Source organism: Giraffa tippelskirchi, chromosome 2 (genome assembly GCF_054371585.1).
Source record: "Giraffa tippelskirchi isolate mGirTip1 chromosome 2, T2T-mGirTip1v1.2.pri, whole genome shotgun sequence".
Classification (NCBI taxonomy): Eukaryota; Metazoa; Chordata; class Mammalia; order Artiodactyla; family Giraffidae; genus Giraffa; species Giraffa tippelskirchi.
Window position 1 is genome coordinate 89,847,106 of NC_137276.1, and position 21,344 is coordinate 89,868,449.

At 38.0% G+C, this 21,344-nt stretch overlaps 1 long non-coding RNA gene across 1 annotated transcript; it reads left to right on the forward strand.

Annotated features, from left to right (window-relative positions):
* The first annotated feature begins 737 nt into the window (after positions 1 to 737).
* Positions 738 to 19,614, forward strand: LOC145538087 (uncharacterized). Its single transcript, XR_014076633.1, has 2 exons — positions 738 to 848; positions 14,731 to 19,614. It is a non-coding gene; the product is annotated as an uncharacterized LOC145538087 (long non-coding RNA).
* The last annotated feature ends 1,730 nt before the right edge of the window (positions 19,615 to 21,344 follow it).

Consider the following 21,344-nt stretch of genomic DNA (forward strand, 5'->3'; position numbering starts at 1 on the left):
GGTAGAACTTTTGGGGAGTCATATAAAAAAATTCTTCCCAGAATTCTCCAGAGACAAGTATTTTCTTTTCCAGCTCAGAAATTCTTATTTGAGCATATCTCAGTTTGGATATTTGCAACCTATCAAAGATAATGATTTCATCCTTTAAGCTCCAGGCTTACTTTCTCTTTTAAGTCATGAGGATATCAATTTTCTTTTGGAAAAGAGCAAGCAAACTGAGGAAAGTTCTTATCTTACAGTTCCTCCAAAGAGATAACTACTCCCCCGCAGAGATGCCAGCTTCTGTCTTCTTTGGGCAGAGAATATTCTGGCATTGATTTTTCTCATTTAAAAAGGTGTGTCATTGCAATCAAATGGCGTTTCTCCGGTAGGTTCGTGGTTCTTTTTTAGTGTAGAAAAACTTACTGCACCGTCAGATTTTTTTAAAAAGATGTTGCCACTTATAAGACATATTACAGAGGACTAAGGGGATCATTTTTCACCCGAAAGTTGGAGACTCCACACTTCAGTTTCTCATTGCAGCAGAACCAGGATTTCTTGTGCATATTGACATTGACGTTACATGCGCACTCAGTCGTGTCTGACTTTTTGCAACCCCACGGACTGTAGCCCACCAGGCTCCTATGTCCATGGGACTTTCCAGGCAAGAATACTGGAGTGGGTTGCCAGTTCATCCTTCAGGGGATCTTCCTGACCCAGGCATCAAACTCGTGTCTCCTACTTCTCTTGTATTGCAGGTGGATTCTTAACCACTGAGCCATCAGTGAAGCCTTCTTGTGCATATGAACCCCATCAAATCCCTGCCTCAGAGTCAGCCGGGAGGAGACACTCAGCTCTCAGCAGCAGAGGTGAGGTTGGACTTTGTAATCATAAGTCAGCAAATTACAAAAGGTTATTTAGAAAGGGTTCTGCTAACATATAGATGAAAGAGGCCACAGTATTTACACAGTAAAATATTAATCAGTAAGTTTTGTTATCAGCAGAAAGGTAACAGGGTGTTTCTAGGAAACAATAATCTCTTTGTTAGTTCAGATTTGAATGTTTTGAATATGGGACGCAAAGTTCTGTTGGTTTTGGAAGCTGCTTATCTCTTTAGTGATTCTTTAAGTATAAAGGGTCCAAGTTCAAAGGATTCCGGTAAACAGGGCTTCCTAGCCTTGGCAAGTGTACATTAACCAACAGAAGGCTCTCTGTGAGCTGTGTTTAACTGTGTTTCCCAAACATGTTCAACCACAAAACCCTTAACATGTATTTGCATCCCATGGAAATAACCTCCTAGAACAGTCTTTGGGAAACATGACCTCAAATGATTTCCAAAAACTGATATATCTTCTGAAAAGAGGCTAAACTTGAGTAGACTCTGACTGGTAGCCTTTCAAACTAGTGAAAAAATAACTAACCAATATTTCAATGGTTCCTTGTTGTTTTCATATTTCTTCTCTCAAATATATTTTATCTGCATAATTCCATGAAATTGGTTTTATATTACTTTTAATTAAATTTTATTGGAGTATAGTTGCTTTACAATTTTGTGTTAATTTCTGCTGTACAATGAAGTGAATCAGCCATATGAATACATAATCCCTGCCCTCTGAACCTCTGTCTCATCCCCCCATCCAGCCCCTCTAGGTCATCACAAAGCACTAAGCTGAGGTTCCTGTGCTTTACAGCAGCTTCCCACTAGCTAGCTAGCTATTTTACACATGGTAGTGTCTATATGTCAATCCCAATCTCCCAATTCATCCCACTGTCTCTTTCCCCACTTTGTGTCCACATGTTTGCTTTCTACTTCTGCATCTCTGTTCCTGCTTGGAAATAGGTTCATCTGTGCCAGTTTTCTAGATGCCACCTATATGCGTTAATATACAATATTTGCTTTTCTCTTTCTGACTTACTTCATTCTATATGACAGACTTAGAATCCCTTCCCATCTAGATCACCACAGAGCACTGAGTTCTCTGTACTATATAGTAGGTTTTCATTAGTTATTCAGTACATATATGTCAATCCCTATCTTCCAATTCATCCCACCACCACCCTGTCCCCACTTGGTAACTGCAAGTTTGTTTTCTATATCTGTGACTCTGTTGCAGGAAGGCGGACCCCTTCCAGGGCCCTAAACTGGGCTCTTGTCTAACACTCAGAAATCAATTGTCCGAGGAGACACACGTGCTGACAAAGCAAGAGATTTTATTGGGAAAGAGCACCCGGGTGGAGAGCAGTAGGGTAAGGGAACCCAGGAGAACAGCTCTGTTGCGTGGCTCACAGTCTGGGGTTTTATGGTGATGGGATTAGTTTCCGGGTTGTCTTTGGCCAGTCATTCTAATTCAGTCTTTCCTGGTGGCGCACACATCGTTCAGCCAAGATGGATGCTAGCAAGAGGGATTCTGGGAAGTGGACGGACACCTGGTGTCTCCTTTTGACCTTTCCCGAACGAACTCTTCCGGTTGGTGGTGGCTTATTAGTTCCGTATTCCTTAACAGGATCTCCTGTCATAAAACAACTCATGCCAATGGTTACTATGGTGCCTGGCTAGTGTGGGCGGTTTCAATCAGTGTGCTTCCCCTAACAACTCTATATCTGCTTTGCAAATAAGTTCATCTGTTTCACTTTTTTTTTTTAGATTCCACATATAAGCGATATTATATGATACCGGTCTTTCTCTTTCTGACTTACTTCACTTTGTAGGCAACCTTTAGATTTTATTTTAAAATTGACACCAGAAAACCACAACACTCAAAAGACTTCTGCAAATGATTTCAGGGGAAAATCACATGGCCCCATAATAATAGTCACAACTACTATGTTTGCAAAATCTTCTCTGGCTAAAGCCATGCCACACTTCCATGTCCCTCAGATGTCAATTCCATGAAAATTGCTATGCAAAATTCCCCGTGCTTCCCACAGAAGCCTATGTAGTAATTACCCTTATCCTCCAAATGGCTCCTACTTCCTTCACTCTCTTAAGGTTTGGAGAAGTGCTATATTATGGAAATAACACTGGTTAGAATTAGACATCACTGGGTTCTAATCCTTATCAAGTCATCAACTTGAAAATCTTGCAAGTTACTTTTTTTTAGGTTATTTTTTTTAATTTTATATTAGAATATCATTTATACAATGTTTTGTTAGTTTCAGGTGTACAGCAAAGTGATTTAGTTAAATACTTACCTGTTCTTTTTCCATATAAGTTATTACAGAATATCCAGTAGAGTCCCCTGTGCTACACAGTAGGTCCTTGTTGATGCAAGTGACTTTTTGTAACTTCATTCCCTCCTCTTGAAAAGAGAACACTGACATTTTTCCAGGGGCAATAGTATCTTGATCTAGAATAGAGACTTTCAATCGAATTGATTTTCCAGTGACTTCTTCCCCACTCTCAGTTTCTTACACCATTAGCATAATTGCAATCAGCTAAAAATGAAGATTACATTGATACTTATTGTTGCAAAACTGTTACCTTGAGAAAACAATGGTGAATTGAGTAAGGAGACAAATCATCTCAGCACCACCATTAACCACAGCCCTTTCTGCTAAATGTTATCCTCAACAGAACAAAAGCAGTATTTTCCAAGACTATGAAGGGCTTTTGTGACCACAATAGCATAGAGGGCTTTGCAATGGACTCATGTTTCTCAGGAAGAGAGGGCTTCCAACTAAGAAATGACTCAAAAATGAAAAGGACCCAAATTCACACTGCTTCTTCAGGGAAACACCCACTGTATGGGTGTATTTTGAAAAAGAAAAGGTATTCTTTTTCCTTCTTTCTTTCTTTTTTCATTCACTCATTCATAAAATATTTGTTGACCACTTACCAGGAGTCAGAGGAATAAGAGAAACTGGTTTGTCCATCTTCACCCCTCAGTTACTACAGTCCTGGGGTAGTACTGCTTCCTGTGGGCCTGGAAGCAGTGGGGTGGCCAGCACCGAAGTGAGCCGTGACTCATGGAGACACTAGAAGAGCAGAGGAGCATATGAACTGGAATGGATTTGAGTCCTTTTTAAAAATGGATACCTCCCTTTTCACCAAAAAGGCTGACGTTTCTGCCCAAAGAGGGACTCACTAACCCAAATGGATTTTTTCAAGAGAATCAGTCTGGGATGATGAATTTTTTAGTGAGAGATTACATGTACTCTGCACGATTTAGCAGAAGGCCACATTTAGAAAATTATTATTGGATACATACTGCACTTAATAAGAGTAATTTTTTTGGAAAGTTATGTGGGATAGCATTGAATACTGGATGTCAGAGAAGCGAAACTATCTGTGTTCTTTATTCTCCAGCTTATTTGTCAACAAAGCCAATTCTGAAATAAAAGATTTATGATTGTTTCTTTTGATGTTGCATAGAAAGAACTTTTACCCCAAATTATGGGTAGCTTAGTGTGTAGGCAGTGCAGTCATGAGTGCTTTAGTTAATGTATGGTTTGTTTTGCAAAGACTTCTGCACATTTAAAAGGAATGTTCATGAATTTCCAAATACTATGTTTGCTGTAGCAAGACAGTCAGAGTAATCATTACCTCCAATTGTGCTTTCCATGTTCCCCACCACTGCTCCCCGTGTGGACCTCTTTTATATTTGACAGACATTCTGCATTTTTAGCCACCCTGACAATAATTATGTAGTTGGTGAGTAGCAACTACTAAGCTTAGGTGCATTTAGTTCCTACTTAGTCCCAATTATGTGATCACGAAGCACTTCAAGAGGTAACACCAAGTCAAGCATTATGACAATATAAAGCTGAGAATTTAAATGAAAAAGGGAAAAGGAGTTATTCTGAGTGTAGTACAAGATAAAAAACATCTTTTATGGGGTTCTTTCTGAATATATGAAGTTACTTTAGAGCAAATTATTTGAAAATAATTTATGAAATTACCATTAAAACATATAACTACAAGTTATATAAAAACCTTTGTGAGATTTTTAAATCTTCTGAATCTTTTTCTATCTTAAATATGAAAACATTTAACTATGTTGTCTCAAATTGGCTACTGTCTAGAATTCTACAAAGGGATTTTCTTTTCTGTAGGATCTCAGAGTACATATTATCCCATTTTAAACTCCATTCAGTAGTGCCCTTTACAACAGTTTGTTTAGGAATGAAATACAATAAATGTAGAATTGCATCTAAATTATATTCTGCTTGAAATGTGTAAATAAAGCCAGAAGCTTAATATATCAAAATTGTATAGCAATGTCTTCAGCAGTCATATCATATGTATATGTATGTGTACATATGTACATATGTGTGTATATACATATTTGCTATGCTATGCTGAGTCATTTCAGTCATGTCTGACTCCTGTGAGTCCATGGACTGAAGTCCAGCAGGCTCCTCTGTCTATGGGATTCTCCAAGCAATAATACTGGAGTGGGTTGCCATGTCCTCCTCCAGGGAATCTTCCCAACCCAGGGATCGAACCCATAGCTCTTGTGTCTCCTGCATTACAGGCGGATTCTTTACCACCTGAGCCACCAGGGAAGCCCATAAACACACACAAGTATATTTAATTTTTTACCTTATACTTTTGAGATCTAGACATAGCAGATCAGGCTAGACATAGCTGATTCTAGTGGTAGCTATTTGCTTACTTTTTACTGTATTTTTGGTAGAAATATTTTAATGGAAATTCTTAATAAGAAAAAAAAACCAGGTAGTATCTTTTAACTCATCAAATTCCAAAGTAACTTGAGTTGTGAGAAAGCATATGATACACACACACAAAGTTTTCTTCCAAAAATATTAGATCTATGATTCAAGTATCAAATGAGATGGCAGATGTAACATTATTTCTCATAACGCCCTAAGTTAACAATTTGGAATGTGTGAATTAAAAAATATTAATTCTTATTGTACTTATTAAAAGGTTCCATTAAGATAGTTCTACAAAAATCTGCAGTAACAACTAAGGAAATAATTATTACTAGGATCAGCTATGTCCAGCTCCCAATACTGTAAGGTCAGAAGAAGTCTGACTCTATTATATAGTTCTAGGTTATCTATAATTCAGATGTCAATCAGATAGAGTCAGAATGCATATACATATTTTATTCTTTAGATTTTAAGATTACAAAAACATAGCATTGGATAAAGAAAGATGGAAAATAGAAAATATTATTTCGGAAGTTAAAAATGGAGAAGAAATTTCATAGGAGCAAATGTGACCATGAATTATATATTTTTATTAATAGTAGAATATATCTATATATTGAAATAGCTCCAATACTTTGGCCACCTCATGCAAAGGGTTGACTCATTGGAAAAGACCCTAATGCTGGGTATGATTGGGGGCGGGAGGAGAAGGGGACGACAGAGGATGAGATGGTTGGATGGCATCACCGACTCGATGAACATGGGTTTGGGTAGACTCCGGGAGTTGGTGATGGACAGAGAGGCCTGGCGTGCTGCAATTCATGGGGTCGCAGAGAGTCAGACACGACTGAGCGACTGAACTGAACTGAACTGAAATTTGAGATTAAGAGATAGATCAGGGCACAGAATGGAGAGAAGCTGCTTCTTTTTGCCACATTGGAATTGTATAAGAAGCACCTGAACTTAGCAATGACTCTTTGTAACTAAATGAAATAAGAAAATACATTATCTGGTCAAGTATTTGCAACATCTTTGAGAAATCTGGGTCTGCTGTACCCAAACTGTCATTATTTACCAGATATCTCTCCAATCATGCTGCTTCTGCTGCTAAGTCGCTTCAGTCGTGTCCAACTCTGTGCGACCCCATAGACGGCAGTCCATTAGGCCCTCCCGTCCCTGGGATTTTCCAGGCAAGAATACTGGAGTAGGTTGCCATTTCCTTCGCCAATACATGAAAGTGAAAAGTGAAAGTGAAGTTTCTCAGCTGTGTCCAACTCTTAGCGACCCCATGGACTGCAGCCTACCGGGCTCTTCTGTCCATGGGATTTTCCAGGCAAGAGTACTGGACTGAGCTCCAACCATAATACAGTAGAATTTTCTTCTTCTGAGTTTCTCAATGGCTACAGGGAATTGGATGAATAGAAAATGACTGTTGTTGTTCAGTCACTCAGTTGTGTCCAACTATTTGCCATCCAATGAACTGCAACACGCCAGGCTTCCCTGTCTTTCACTGTCTCCTGGAGTTTGCTCAAACTCATGTTCACTGAGTCAATGATACCCTCCAACCATCTCATTCTCTGTCACCCCCTTTTCCTCCTGCCCTGAATCTTTCCCAAGATCAAGGTCTTTTCCAATGAGTTGGCTCTTCACATCAGGTGGCCAAAGTATTGAAGCTTCAGCTTCATCATCAGTCTTTTCAATGAATATTCAGGGTTGATTTTCTTTAGGATTGACTAGTTTGATCTCTTAGCAGTCCAAGGGACTCTCAAGGGTCTTCTCCAGCACCACAGTTAGAAAACATCAGTTCTTCAGTACTCAGCCTTCTGTATGATCCAACTCTCACATCCATAAATGACTACTGGAAAACCATACCTTTGACTAGCTGGACCTTGGTCAGCAGTGATATCTCTGATTTTATTATGCTGTCTAGGTTTGTCATAGCTTTTATTCTAAGAAGCAAGTGTCTCTTCATGGTTGCAGTAACATTGTACAGGCGGTAGTGACTAAAACCATCCCCAAGAAAAAGAAATGCAACAAGTAATATAATGCAAAATATTAATCTGAGGAGGCCTTACAAATAGCTGAGATAAGAAGAGAAGCGAAAGAAAAAGAAGAAAGGGAAAGATATACCCATCGAAATGCAGAGTTCCACATAATAGCAAGGAGAGATTAGAAAGCCTTCTTAAGTTATCAATGCAAAGAAAATGATGGGAGAACCCAAACTGAGATTGGAACTAATCAAGAACTGAGTTCCAAACTGAGTTTGGAACTAAGATTGAAAACTAAGCCATTTTTTAATGGAAGCTTACATGTGATCCACAATGACTTTATCCTTCATCTTTAATGAGAATCTCTTTATATCAATCATCTCTACTATCCTTTATTGTATTTATATGTACATGTAATTTTTCTAGAATTTAATTATGATTGACCTGTATTCCCTTTTTGATATGATGAGTTCCATTTATTTTGCTGGTCCCTTTATCTTTCTTTCGTGAGCCCATAATTATAAGTAAATCCTTCATGAGTGATTGTCATAATTCAAAACATTTTAAACTTTTTTCTCCTATAGTGATAAATCTATGAGTTGAAGGATTCTCTCTTGGAAACTTACTTTACAGCAAAAAAAAAAAAAAAAAACACGATCACCAACATAAATAGAGATAAAATAGATTAGAAATATATTTTATGAATATGTTTTAAATATATAAAATCAACCAAAGTACAGTGAAATCTAGGCTCAGAATGCTTCCTTTGTTTCTTCTTAAATATCTCTATGGTAAATATCACATTTTTTCTTACTCCAATGAACAGTCAAAATTTAAAACCATCCATCTTAAAATTTCTATTGCCGATTTCTATTGCTGATATACATAAAAACCTTAGAAAATCTCTGAATGTAATATGTTAGTTTCTCTAGTGCCCTTTGTGAGAGGAAGTGTGTCAGCAGAAGTCACTAAGGTGCTGGTTGTGGATATCACTTGGGGGAGAGAGACAGCTACAATAAACAGCCCTCAAAATGAATAGTCACAAGTCAAGCAACCTCAACTCTGTACATGCAGTTTTAAAATATATTTCATGGTCCATTGAGTCCTATGTCTGAACTGCTCATATGATATTCATGGACAGGACTTCAAACTAGCTGAAATGCTAAATTTCTCCAGAATGTATGTATGGAGTCCAAGGAGGGCTCCACTCAACTGGAGTTAGGAGGCAGGAGTTCCTACACTTCTCACTGTGGTCCCTGGGATTGCTTCACACAGCTACTACAGGAAACTGTCCTTGAAGGATAACCATCATCAGCTGGGCTGAAGGACATCTTGTTCACTTCAGGTTCACTAGCAGGCAGGAAAAGGAAGCAAGAGGCAAGATTAGGGCCACATACCCCGTTCTAGCCTGTTGACATTCTCCTGGGGCTTTGATGTGCACAGATCAGAGCTGTATCCTTCATCCCTCACTTTACTGATGAGTACCTTCAAATTCCTTCTGGGAAAGGTGCACGCATGCTTAGTCACTTCAGTCGTGTCCGACTGTCTGTGACCCCACGGACCATGGCCTGCCAGGCTTCTCCGTCCATGGGATTCTCCAGGCAAGAATACTGGAGGGGTTGCCATTTCCTTCTCCAAATCTGGGAAAGGTAACCCCCATCTGAAACCAAGCAATCAATCTCAGTCTAGAATTAAAATGAGATCCAACCCCTCTTTGGAAAAATAAGCGTTCAAGTCAGGGAGAGACAGGTACTCAATAACAAATTCAGTTCCACTCAAATGTCTCTCTAGTACAGGAGAAAAACAGAAGTGCCATATTTTGAGGGTTGCAATGAGGGCATGACAACTCACTCCAGTATTCTTGCCTGGAGAATCCCATGGACAGAGGAGCTTGGTGGGCTATAGTCCATGGATTCCAAAGAGCCAAACACGACGGAGCAACTTAACATGTACACGATTTGGTCACTTACACATTATAATTTTTCCACAACATTTTATTAAGGAAGTTTTAAATTTGATCTTTTCCCAGCAGAAAACAAGTAGCCATGTTGTCTAAATATAACTCATTTAAAGTATCTTTCTTTAAGTTCAGTATCTAATAATCCAAATAGATGGGAAGGACACTAAGAACATATACCTGTGGACTACATATTTCATTCCCTTCAATTTCAGAAAAGAAGTTCTTTCTTCTAATGAAGTACCACAGACCATTAGCAGTATCTTGCACTTCAAATATCTTTAGCAGGCTTTTAGAGAAATAATGGATCAGAATTCTGTGTCTTATCAGTAAAACACATTTCATGGTAAATTCAGAAAGAAAGCATTGAGTGAAACAGATGTATGCTCTTTAAGGACCATTTATGATGTCAAGACTATTACAAATAATAATGTATCTTCTCTCTATAATATTTTGATCCTCCCTTTTGCTACACATAATACTATAAGTTAATACTCTACATGAAAATCCATTTCCAGGACAACTATATCGGGCTGCTGTACTACAGTAAACTCTAATCTCTGGAACAGAGGGGAATTGCCATAAAGGATAACAATGTCTGCCTTTTAAATATGGATTGCTGTTTTCTTTTCCATCAAGTAGAGGAAACGAAGGAATAAAGCGGGTAGCATTCAAAAGATTTACTGGCATGCTAAAGAAAGATTAGAAATCAGAATAATCCTCCCAAATAGGAGATCAAACCTTCCAAACCCAGAATAGGGAAAGCTGATGTCATTTTATTCAATTGAATAAATGAATTCTAACTGTGAATATGGCAAGTAATGAAAGATGACATTATAGTCTTAAATAACTTATCAACCTAACATAGTTTATAAAAGATCAGGATATATATATATATATACAAGAAATGTAATTTTATTCAAAAAATTTACATGTAATTTTAGAGCTTCCTCCTACACACATAGTCACAGGGCACAGATGAACAAGGAATCATGTTGATAGAATATCTGTTACAAACAATGGAAACTGTGATTTTCTACTTTCCCACCATCTCTCCAATCCCAACAGTTTTAAAAGGAAAAAACAGAGACAAAACCATTTCTAGCAAACAGGGTCCTAGGGGAAATCTTACTCCACATGTGTCCTTTATCTCAATCGTTCATTCAGTAAATATGTATTGATTGTACACTGTACCATCTAGGGTTGGGGATACAATAATGAGAATAATAGAGTTTCTTCCTTCAAGGAAATAATTATCTAGGGGGAAGATAAATCTACAGACTATTACAATACAGCACACTAAATTCTCCCCTCTGAATACTGTGTTTTGCCATAGCAAGTCAAAATAAGGAGAGCTCCTGGAATTAGAAAATACAAAACAAGTCTGTATGCAGAAGAGGAGATGATGTTGGCCTAGATGCTATAATTTCATGTATCTTTTTAGACCAGGAGATGGAGTAAGATATTTCATGATCCCCTGCCTCTCTGGGCCCTCTCCTTACTACTGCATTCTTCATATCCATCCCCCATATTCCTCCAAACATAGGCCCCAGGACAGGTACCCTAATTTTTTGTGTCCTACAGACAATTAACCAAAAAAAAACAGATAAAATAATTCTGGTGGTGGTAGTGGTGATTCAGTCACTAAGTCGTGTCTGACTCTTTCCGACCCCATGGACTATAGCCCACCAGACTCCTCTGTCCTTGGGATAGCCCAGGCAAGAATACTTGATTGGGTTGCCATTTCCTTCTTCAGGGGATCTTCCCAATCCAGGGATTGAATGTGTGTCTCCTGGTTGTCACGTGTGTTCTTTACTACTCTGCCAGCTGGGAAGCCCAAAATCACTCTAGGAAAGATACAGCTTAGCACAGTATAACTACAAGACTAGGTCTCCTATGGACTCCTAGTCTCCACAAACCAGTATCAATCATGGTCTGTTAAAGCAGAAGTTTCACCTGAGACACTAGGAAAGATATTAGTTACGCAGGCAAGATAGAAGACAAAAACATTTTTGAAGGAAATTGTTAAGTAAAATGTAAGCTTAAAGCTATGCTTTCAGTTCAGTTCAGTTCAGTTCAGTCGCTCAGTCGTGTCCGACTCTCTGCGACCCCATGAATCGCAGCACGCCAGGCCTCCCTGTCCATCACCAACTCCCGGAGTTTACCCAAACCCACGTCCATCGAGTTGGTGATGCCATCCAGCCATCTCATCCTCTGTCATCCCCTTCTCCTCCTGCTCCCAATCCTTCCCAGCATCAGGGTCTTTTCCAATAAGTCAACTCTTTGCATGAGGTGGCCAAAGTATTGGAGTTTCAGCTTCAACATCAGTCCTTCCAATGAACACCCAGGACTGATCTCCTTTAGGATGGACTGATTGGATCTCCTTGCAGTCCAAGGGACTCTCAAGAGTCCTCTCCAACACCACAGTTCAAAAGCATCAATTCCTTGGCACTCAGCTTTCTTCACAGTCCAACTCTCACATCCATACATGACTACTGGAAAAAACATAGCCTTGACTAGATGGACCTTTGTTGGCAAAGTAACGTCTTTGCTTTTTAATATGCTGTCTAGGTTGGTCATAACTTCTCTTCCACGGAGTAAGTGTCTTTTTTAATTTCATGGCTGCAATCACCATCTGCAGTGATTTTGGAGCCCAAAAAAATAAAGTCTGACACTGTTTCCCCATCTATTTCCCGTGAAGTGATGGGACCGTATGCCATGATCTTAGTTTTCTGAATGTTGATCTTTAAGCCAACTTTTTCACTCTCCTCTTTCACTTTCATCAAGAGGCTTTTTAGTTCTTCACTTTCTGCCATAAGGGTGGTGTCATCTGCATATCTGAGGTTATTGATATTTCTCCCAGCAATCTTGATTCCAGCTTGTACTGTGCTTTACTTATATCCAAATTAAGAATAGAAACAAGTCAAGTAAGAATTAGGGGGGAAGAATTTGTATGGCAAGAGGAATTCTATAGGAACCAAGAAGAAAGAGGGTTCAAAGGGACCACTCCCTACAGAGAAGATGAGCCAGTAAACACGGGTCTACCTTCCATTTACACAGGAGGTTTAGTAAGCAGGAGAGACGGTGGGTCAGAGAGCTGCTTTGATGAGACAGAGAATGAGAGCTGCTTCCGTGTGGAGACTGCTCTGCCCAGAAGTTATATGGGCAAAGTGTGCCTGTTTCCTGTCGACCAGCTGTGAGCACTCAACATATAGAGTCAACCACAATTGCTAAGGAGGACAGCCCTGAGAGAAAACCATCTTGGAAAGTCCCTTGAGCTCCACCAGAGAAAATCTGGGAGGAGGAGACTCTGAAACACAGAAACTCCCTCATCTGAGAGCCAATGTGAAACAGAAGCCAAGCCCACAGAGGCAATCAAGAAAACCCTTCCTGCACTCTTCTGCATCTTCTTTCCTCAACCTTCAGAGTCAGAAAGCAAACAGAGCAACAGAGGGAAAAGAGGGGAAAATTAAAAGCCTGGAACAGGGATGCTAGTGGGAAATTTGAGAAAATTTGAGAAAGAGGGGCAAAAGACAGACTGAATGCCCATTCAATGTCCCATTGAAGCATGCCTTACAGGTTTACTCAGTGTGATTCATTATTTCACTTACTATCTCTGCTTATTAAGGCCCAAACTCTAGAATTTGACAGTGACTTATAGATTTCTGTCTAGGAGAAAACAGAGACCAAAAAGTACAGTTCTAGGACAAATTTAGGACACTTAGCTCAGCTTTATTCTCCTGAGTGACTATATTGATTCCTCAAATGCTCTGAAACCAGCTTCATTATCCTGCTGATTTCCTCATTTATGAGTTATACGCATTTTTGATATGTGCTCATTTTATATTGAAAGCTTTTTAAAAAATATTTTTCTAGAGAGCAATCTTTCTCTATCTCTGATTGCCAACCACCAGCCTGCAAAAGAACCCCAGCCAAGGAAGGGGAGAAGATTTAACTAAAACACAGCTTGTAAGTTCTCATTACTACCTGGCACTGTCCCTTCTAATTTCTGAATAGACGCCATATTAGAAATACAAAGTGACTTTAAGAGACTCAGTTACCTAAGCGATCATAAATGTCACGTATCTGCCAAAATTATCTATCCAGGGATAGAAGAAGACTTTCTGTGATATTTTTTTTAATTAAAGGGATAATAGGAAATAAAAATGATGTTGTCATTGATAAAAATCCTTTGAGTTCTGCTTGCTCTGCTTACTCTTGCAGTCTGAAACTACAGAATGATGATAGAGATGTTCACTAAAAGAAAATAAAGGAAATCAGAATATATGTTTCTTTGTTCTTCTCTATAACCAGGATGTCTCATTTTTAGGTAAAAAATAAAAGAAAAATAATTTTATATATAATTGATGCATGTTTATCTTAAACACGGGTAGCATATTTAAATTTATAAACACTATATACACTAAAAAATATGCTGAATTGGGTATTCATAAGGTTATAAAAAGCAAGCTCCAAAAGTACTAATTTTCATCAAGGTAATTTCATTTGAATTCACTTTATCCAAATGATATCGATAATGCATTTTTCTTGAGCAATTATAAAAGCTCAAGATAGAAAAGATGGAATCTTATTATAGATTTTTGCATAGCAACAGTAAGATTAATGATAACCAAAGTTGAGATAACCTATAAAACCTGGCACAGCTTGTGCTGTACAAGATGTTAACATTTCAACATACCAAACACAGAAATTCAAATGAAATAAAATGCAAACTGAAAAGAAATAAGTGAAACCTGTTAAAACATGCTTTCATTAAATACTATCTTTGAACGTCATATGAAAAACTAAGATACTTAATTCAATAAAAGTAGTAATCGATATTTAATTCAATAAAAATAGCAATGCATTATGACTTCATGTTATGCATGGCTTATTGTTCACACAGGAGTAAATACAAGCCTTGGAATCAAGCCTGAAATTTGTGGTCTACATAGATTCAAAATCTATATAGAGTTAAGTTCTAAATCCACTTCTTAATTGGCTGTGGAATGTGGAGAGGGAGGAACCCCTTAGGTTATTTTAGCCTCCATTTCATCATAATGTCTACTGCAAAGTATGTTAAGTACTAAATATAACAAAACAGTATATGTGAAGTTCTCTTTATACTTCTAAATCCTGTATTCATATTTATTATTAAAGTTTCTGTTTTGTATATATTTTCTCTTCTAGGGGGCAGAGTATTATTATACTACAGCTCATTTTCCTGAAGACTAATTAACAGATTAACATGAGATGTAATGTACCATCTTTGAAAGCTCTAATATGATTAACTTTGAACTTGAGAAATGAAGAAGGAAGTCAAGTGGAGATCTCTCCGCCACCGCTTCCCCCTGTACACAGCTTCTGCTTGTTTCTAGCCAGCAGAGTGAGAAGGCAGGGAATCCAGATCACTCTCTCAGTGCTGGCAAGGAAAACCCAAGTGCGGCAGCTGTTACCAACCACTGGGCACTGACTTCCTGATAGTCAAGCTCCCAAAAGTCTCCTGGCTTTGAATCCAGGCACGTACTCAGAGTCCTCAAATGCAAGGAAAGCCCTTCTCCCTTCCTGTTTTACTTGCCTGAATCCACTAAAAACCAGCACTAGAAGCAGCAAACATTTCAGGAGCTAAAGACCTATCATGCTGCGGAACTGACATTGCTGAGGGTGGCAGAATGGCCTCTGCCAATATTTAGCTCTACAATGACTGATGAGGAGCAGCCGGATAATATCCTACTTTTTCAAACTGTGTCTTCTCTATGTGGAGCACAGAAAATAAAAGGACAAAAAAGTTAAAAATCAGAGAAAGACAAAGGAATGAATATAAGTTTCTCATATTTTCAGAAAAGACCATGTTCTTTGGAGATACATTTTGGGGAAAAAAAAGGAATATCCTCTGAATTGGGATTTTCCCATTGAGTAAGAAGGTATTCTGTAGCTTTGGGAGTCAATTATTGCAAATAGAACAAAAGCAAACAGACAAGAGATTATTTAAAAGCAGTATATATGGTAACTTTGGATTAAGGTAATTTATTGTGTTAAACTAGCTTCTCCTACAATTCCTTGTACAATTTTGAGAAATATATAATGCCTTGAAAGGTAAATACCAGGTAATACAGCAGATGATAAACACATGGCAGATTTATAACCACTGGTTATAATTTTGGAAAACAGTGGAGTGAGTGGAAAACGCTTACTCAATGTGTCATAGTGTTCAAGGCACCACCTCCATATACATCTAGTATTCTGGCTCTGGCAAAAGAATACACAAATCATTTAAAGAGCAGCTGATGAGCAATTTAAGAAAAAATGTGCACACAGTATCTAGCAGTTTCTATGTTTTTAGTCTCAAACAAGTTATGTGAAAGTGAAAAATTCCAGCCTGCAGCTGCTGTGCTAATAAAGTTGCCAGTGAGTCTAGTTCTATCTAAATATATGCACATGCATTTCTACTGCTATTGTATCTACCCCATCGACATCAATTATCTCAAGAGTTAAAGGGCATTTTTTCACATCCTACAAAAAAAAATTACCCAGAATAAACTATGTGTTCAACAAATCCCAAAATGTATCCAGTGTGCCCCAGGATAGCATTCAGATTTCAGTCATTTAAAAGGACACCTTCTGGAACCTAACTTGAGGTTTTGTGCCATCACAACTGAGAAAACAGAGGCTTTTTTCTTTTTTTTTTAATGTGCCATAGTTTTACTGTGGGGTTTTTCTATCTCACAATCTTGGTGATCAATGTTAAAAGCAAAAGGTATGTCTGACCCAACATTGGTTCACAGTTGTATCCATAGACCTAAGGCAAACACAATTATTTTTCCTTAGTATTTTTTTTCAAAATAATAATATGATGTAGTCATACTGGTATCATCTTTTACTTTAGTGTGGAGATCACAATTTAGGGTGAAAAATATAGAACCTAGCAAATTCTTGATTATTTTAGTTTATCCTAGGAAAATCCTGAAGACAACCATAGTTAAAATAGCCACAGAATGTAGGTATTGAGATTCCACATGGCAAGTATTTGTGATTAAAGCAAATACAGAGCATAAAGTGGCAAAAGCAGTAAACTGGGTCAGAGTACCAGCTTTGTCAGTGAGAAGTGGCCTGACCCATTTGTGTAATTTGGGGCGGCTTGGGGCCTCCACTGACTGACCTGGAATCTGAGAATGTTAGGGAAGGTCATTTCAGATGTCTTCTTAGTTCTAAAATCCTATGTTTGGGTAAAGAAAACGTTAAGGTATATAATAGCTTGCAAAAGTAGCAACAATCACCCCCTCCAAAAATTACAATCTTTACAATTAATTTCCTCTCTCCCAGTAACTTACATTCAAATATAGAAAGGCTATACAATCAAAAAAGCAAAAGCTTTCTTTGTATATGGACTTACATACATAAGCACAGTTTTTAAATCACAGTAAGCCTACACAATAATTTCACACGTAGAGTAAGTCCCCTAAATACAAACAAGTTCCATTCTGAGAGCCCGTTCATAAGTCCAATTTGTTTGTAAGTCCAACAAAGTTAGCCTAGGTACCCAACTAAGACAGTACTCTCTGTACTGTAAGAGGTTTATAACATCTTTCACACAAATAGTACATTAAAAAAGACAAATAAAGAGAACATTTTTCTCTTACAATATAGCACCTTGAAAAGTATAGTAGTACAGTACAACAGTCAGCTTATAGGGACACATTTACATCTTTGAAAGTTTGCAACTTAAAGGTTCATATGTAGGAGACTTACTGTATAATTTATTTCTTATGTGTATGGATACTGTATATAAACTTTCCCAAGCTGTTGGTACATGTGTTCATTTCTCCTGGATGTGAACCAGGAGTCAGATGTTGAACTGAATATATATTGATGTAATGAACAATAGATGACTGCCAGACATACATTTCATGTTACAGAATATACTACCCAACTTAGTGATCTACCACTATTTCAAAAACATTTTATATTCAGACATGATACAAGTACCTCCTCTTGTTCTCAGGACCTACCATCTGATTATGAGTTATAAACATGGAACATTTAATGTCTAAGCTGCCTGCATTTAAATGGAAGGCACAATCAGAATAACTAAGTGCATCCACCATATTAATTTGCAGTCCTGGTAGGAACTATAAATTCAGAGGAAAGTAATCAATTCACCAAGGAAATAATGTTGATCTTTTAGCCTTATATCATATTCACTCTGGAATTATTCCACTGCCATCAATCAGAAAGAGAAATACAGCATATGAGGCAGCAGAAATCATCAACCATTTCATAAATAGAAACAATCTTTGCATATGGTTTTCTAGAAATAATGCACAGACTAGGTTCGGAATAGTAAGAGAACATTGAGTCACCACACTATGTGCTTCCCAACTTAGAAAGTAAAATAAAAGTTTCCTCTTGGAACACTTCCCCAACCCTATTTACCAGAAAGAGAAAGAAAGGGAAGATGAAGGTAGATACTAGATAACGTAATAGTTACACTTCAGCTACATTGCAAAGAACACATAAAAGCTGTTGAATACTTCTGTAACCAGCCCAAAATTACAATCACTTTACCTTGAACTCATCAAAAATAAGCCAAAGAACCTCATAGAAGAAGGTTTATAATACATTGGATTAGCAAGCATTTGATTGGATTTCTACTAAGTCAGCTACTCATCTGCTATCAATTGATCCAGTTCAGTTAACATGAGAAGAGGGAGAATCTTGACCTAACATGGATTTTTCTATTCAGTGGTTCAGTTGAATCAAAACCAGAAAGATTTGCTCAGTTTTAATTTATGGTTTATGAAAGATTGGGAAAGCTTAGATCCTTCAAAATTCATGATTATCCAAAGAATAATCTTCATTATATATCTGAGAGGGAAACACCAAAGAGATCCTTTCTTTACCATAACTATTTGTAACTAATGAATCCATTAATGAAAAGTCTACCCAGAAGTAATTACAGAATAAAATAAATCTCCATTGACTGAAGATTCAGCCTCTTTCTAATTGTGCCAGTTATTTATTTTCATCATTTATGAATAAATTGGTAGAAGGGTTAGAATTAGAGTTGAGGTTAGATTTTAGGGTTTCAGTTCAGGTTCAGGGTATCATTTAAGAAGTTGCCTTAAACTTATATTGATTTGAGTAGCTAAAGTTCCTAGTGGACTTTTCCACATGGGTAGTACAGTGTGTAGTATAGCATTCTCAAAGTCTAACTCAAGATCTTCCTAACACAGAGATCTTCCCAACTTCACGTGACAGTTTCACTATTAGGTTGCCTTCCAGCCCACTTCCACTGGTGTTTCCTTGTCTCCCTCTATAACTTGTATGTCTCTAAGTCCTGTGGATAATTTTCCACTAACAACCACCCTTGTTTTTAAGGTCTTCCTTACCTTAACCTGAGGGAACCAAGTAAAGATACTCACTATTACCATATGTCTGTGCATGTGTGCCAAGTTGCTTCAGTTGTATCTGACTCTTTGCAACCCTATGGACTGTAGCCTGCCAGGATCCTCTGTCCATGGGATTCTCCAGGCAAGAATACTGGAGTGGGTTGCCATGTCCTCCTCCAGGGGATATTCCCAACCCAGGGACTGAACCTGTGTCTCTTACGTCTCCTGCATTGGCAGGTGGGTGTGTTCTTTACCACTAGTGCCACCTGGGAAGCCCCACTAACACCATATGCATTTCATCAAAAGCTGTTAAATAGGCTTTTTTTTTTAATTAACATTTTAATTTAAAAAAATAAGACTTTTTTTTAATGTGGAACATTTTTAAAGTCTTTATTGAATTTATTACAATATTGCTTCTGTTTTATGTGTTTTTTGTTTGTTTGTTTTCCTGGCTGTGAAGTATGTGGGATCTTAGCCCCCTCAACTTAAATTACCTTGCATCCATCATGTCTCCTATTGTAACTTAGAGTCTCCCTCATTACCAGGGTACTACTGCACTTACCCACTTTCCATATATACCTCCTCACTTAACACTTTGTAAGTTGTAATTTCTGTGTTTACTCAAATTATTGCCTATATATTGACATCCCCATAACTGGAAGTTCAATATTAAAGCTGTTCAACATATGCTTAAATAATTAATTTATTAATACTAAAAGTACTCTTATATACACTAACATGGGCCCAAGGTTTAGATAGAAATGGAGATAAACGAGTGTTTACAAAAATGGAGCTATCTGGGGACTTCCCTGGTGGTTCAACAAAGGTCTGTCTAGTCAAGGCTATGGTTTTTCCAGTAGTCATGTATGGATGTGAGAGTTGGACTATAAAGAAAGCTGAGCACTGAAGAATTGATGCTTTTGAACTGTGGTGTTGGGGAAGACTCTTGAGAGTCCCTTTGACTGTAAGGAGATCCAACCAGTCCATCCTAAAGGAAATCAGTCCTGAATATTCATTGGAAGGACTGATATTGAAGCTGAAACTCCAATACTTTGGCCACCTGATGTGCAAAGCTGACTCATTTGAAAAGACCTTGATGCTGGGAAAGATTGAAGGTGGGAGGAGAAGGGGACAACAGAGGATGAGATGGTTGGATGGCATCACTGACTCAATGGACATGAGTTTGAGTAAACTCCGGGAGTTGGTAATGGACAGGGAGGCCTGGCGTGCTGCAGTCCATGGGGTTGCAAAGAGTCATACACGACTGAACGACTGAACTGAACCGAACTGAACTGGTGGTTCAGTGGTTAAGAATCTGCCTTCCAATTCAGGAGATGTGGTTGGGGATGTGGTTCCCCAATACCTGGTTGGGGAACTAAGATTCCAAATCTGTGGGGCAACTAAAGTCATGAGCCACAACTAGAGAATCCCACAGTCCCCAAAGAAGACCCAGAGCAGCCAAAAAACGAAAAAAAAAAAAAAAGTTATTTTGGGAAAACTGGGATAGAACTATCATTATTTTTCTAATTGTCCTCTGACTGAGTACCTAGTGTGTATAGAGATAGCACCATGTAGATAGTCATCTCTAAATAGCTTATTTTATTTAATCCTAACAACAATTTGTTAGGTAGGTAATTGACTATATTAACTTGAGAGCAAAGAAACAGACTTTTTTAAAATTTTAATTTATTTATTTTAATTGGAGGTTAATTACTTTACAATATTATAGTGGTTTTTGCCATACATTAACATTAATTAGTCATGGGTGTACATGTGTTCCCCATCCTGAACCCCCTTCCCACCTCCCTCCCCATTTTTTGAAAAGGTTGTCTAGCTTTCCCAAGACTGTCCATCTGGTAGATGGTAGAATCAAGATGATTTCCAGGTTTGTCTCACTTTAAATCTATTGTTATTTTTCCTGTCCAATAAAGTAGGACTTAAAGACATAAAACTAGAGTGGGCATTTTAAATGGAGAAGATATATTACAATTAGAGCATGGAACACTCACTTCTGTTATCTATTTGTGCATAAAAGGAAGCTAGTCATAATCTCCTCCAGGCACAGATTTTCACCCTGCTGCTTCCCATGCCAAGATTTATGCTTAGACAAAAGAAAGTGTGGTTCTCTAGCTGCCAGCTGATAAATAACCCTCTGGGAGAGCAGCATCAGCTGCTTGGAAAATTACCTATATATTAAAATGACATCCCTGATCTTTCTAAATCCATGCCCCTTCCAAAGATGCACATGGGCAAGATAGTTTTCTCTTTCTTGTTGAGGATTCTTTATAATTTTTAATTTTGTTGTTGTTGTTTAGTTGCTAAGTTGTGTCTGACTCTTTTGTGACCCCATGGACTGCAGCCAGCCAAGCTCCTCTATCTATGGGATTTTCCAGGCAAGAATGGAGTAGGTTGCCA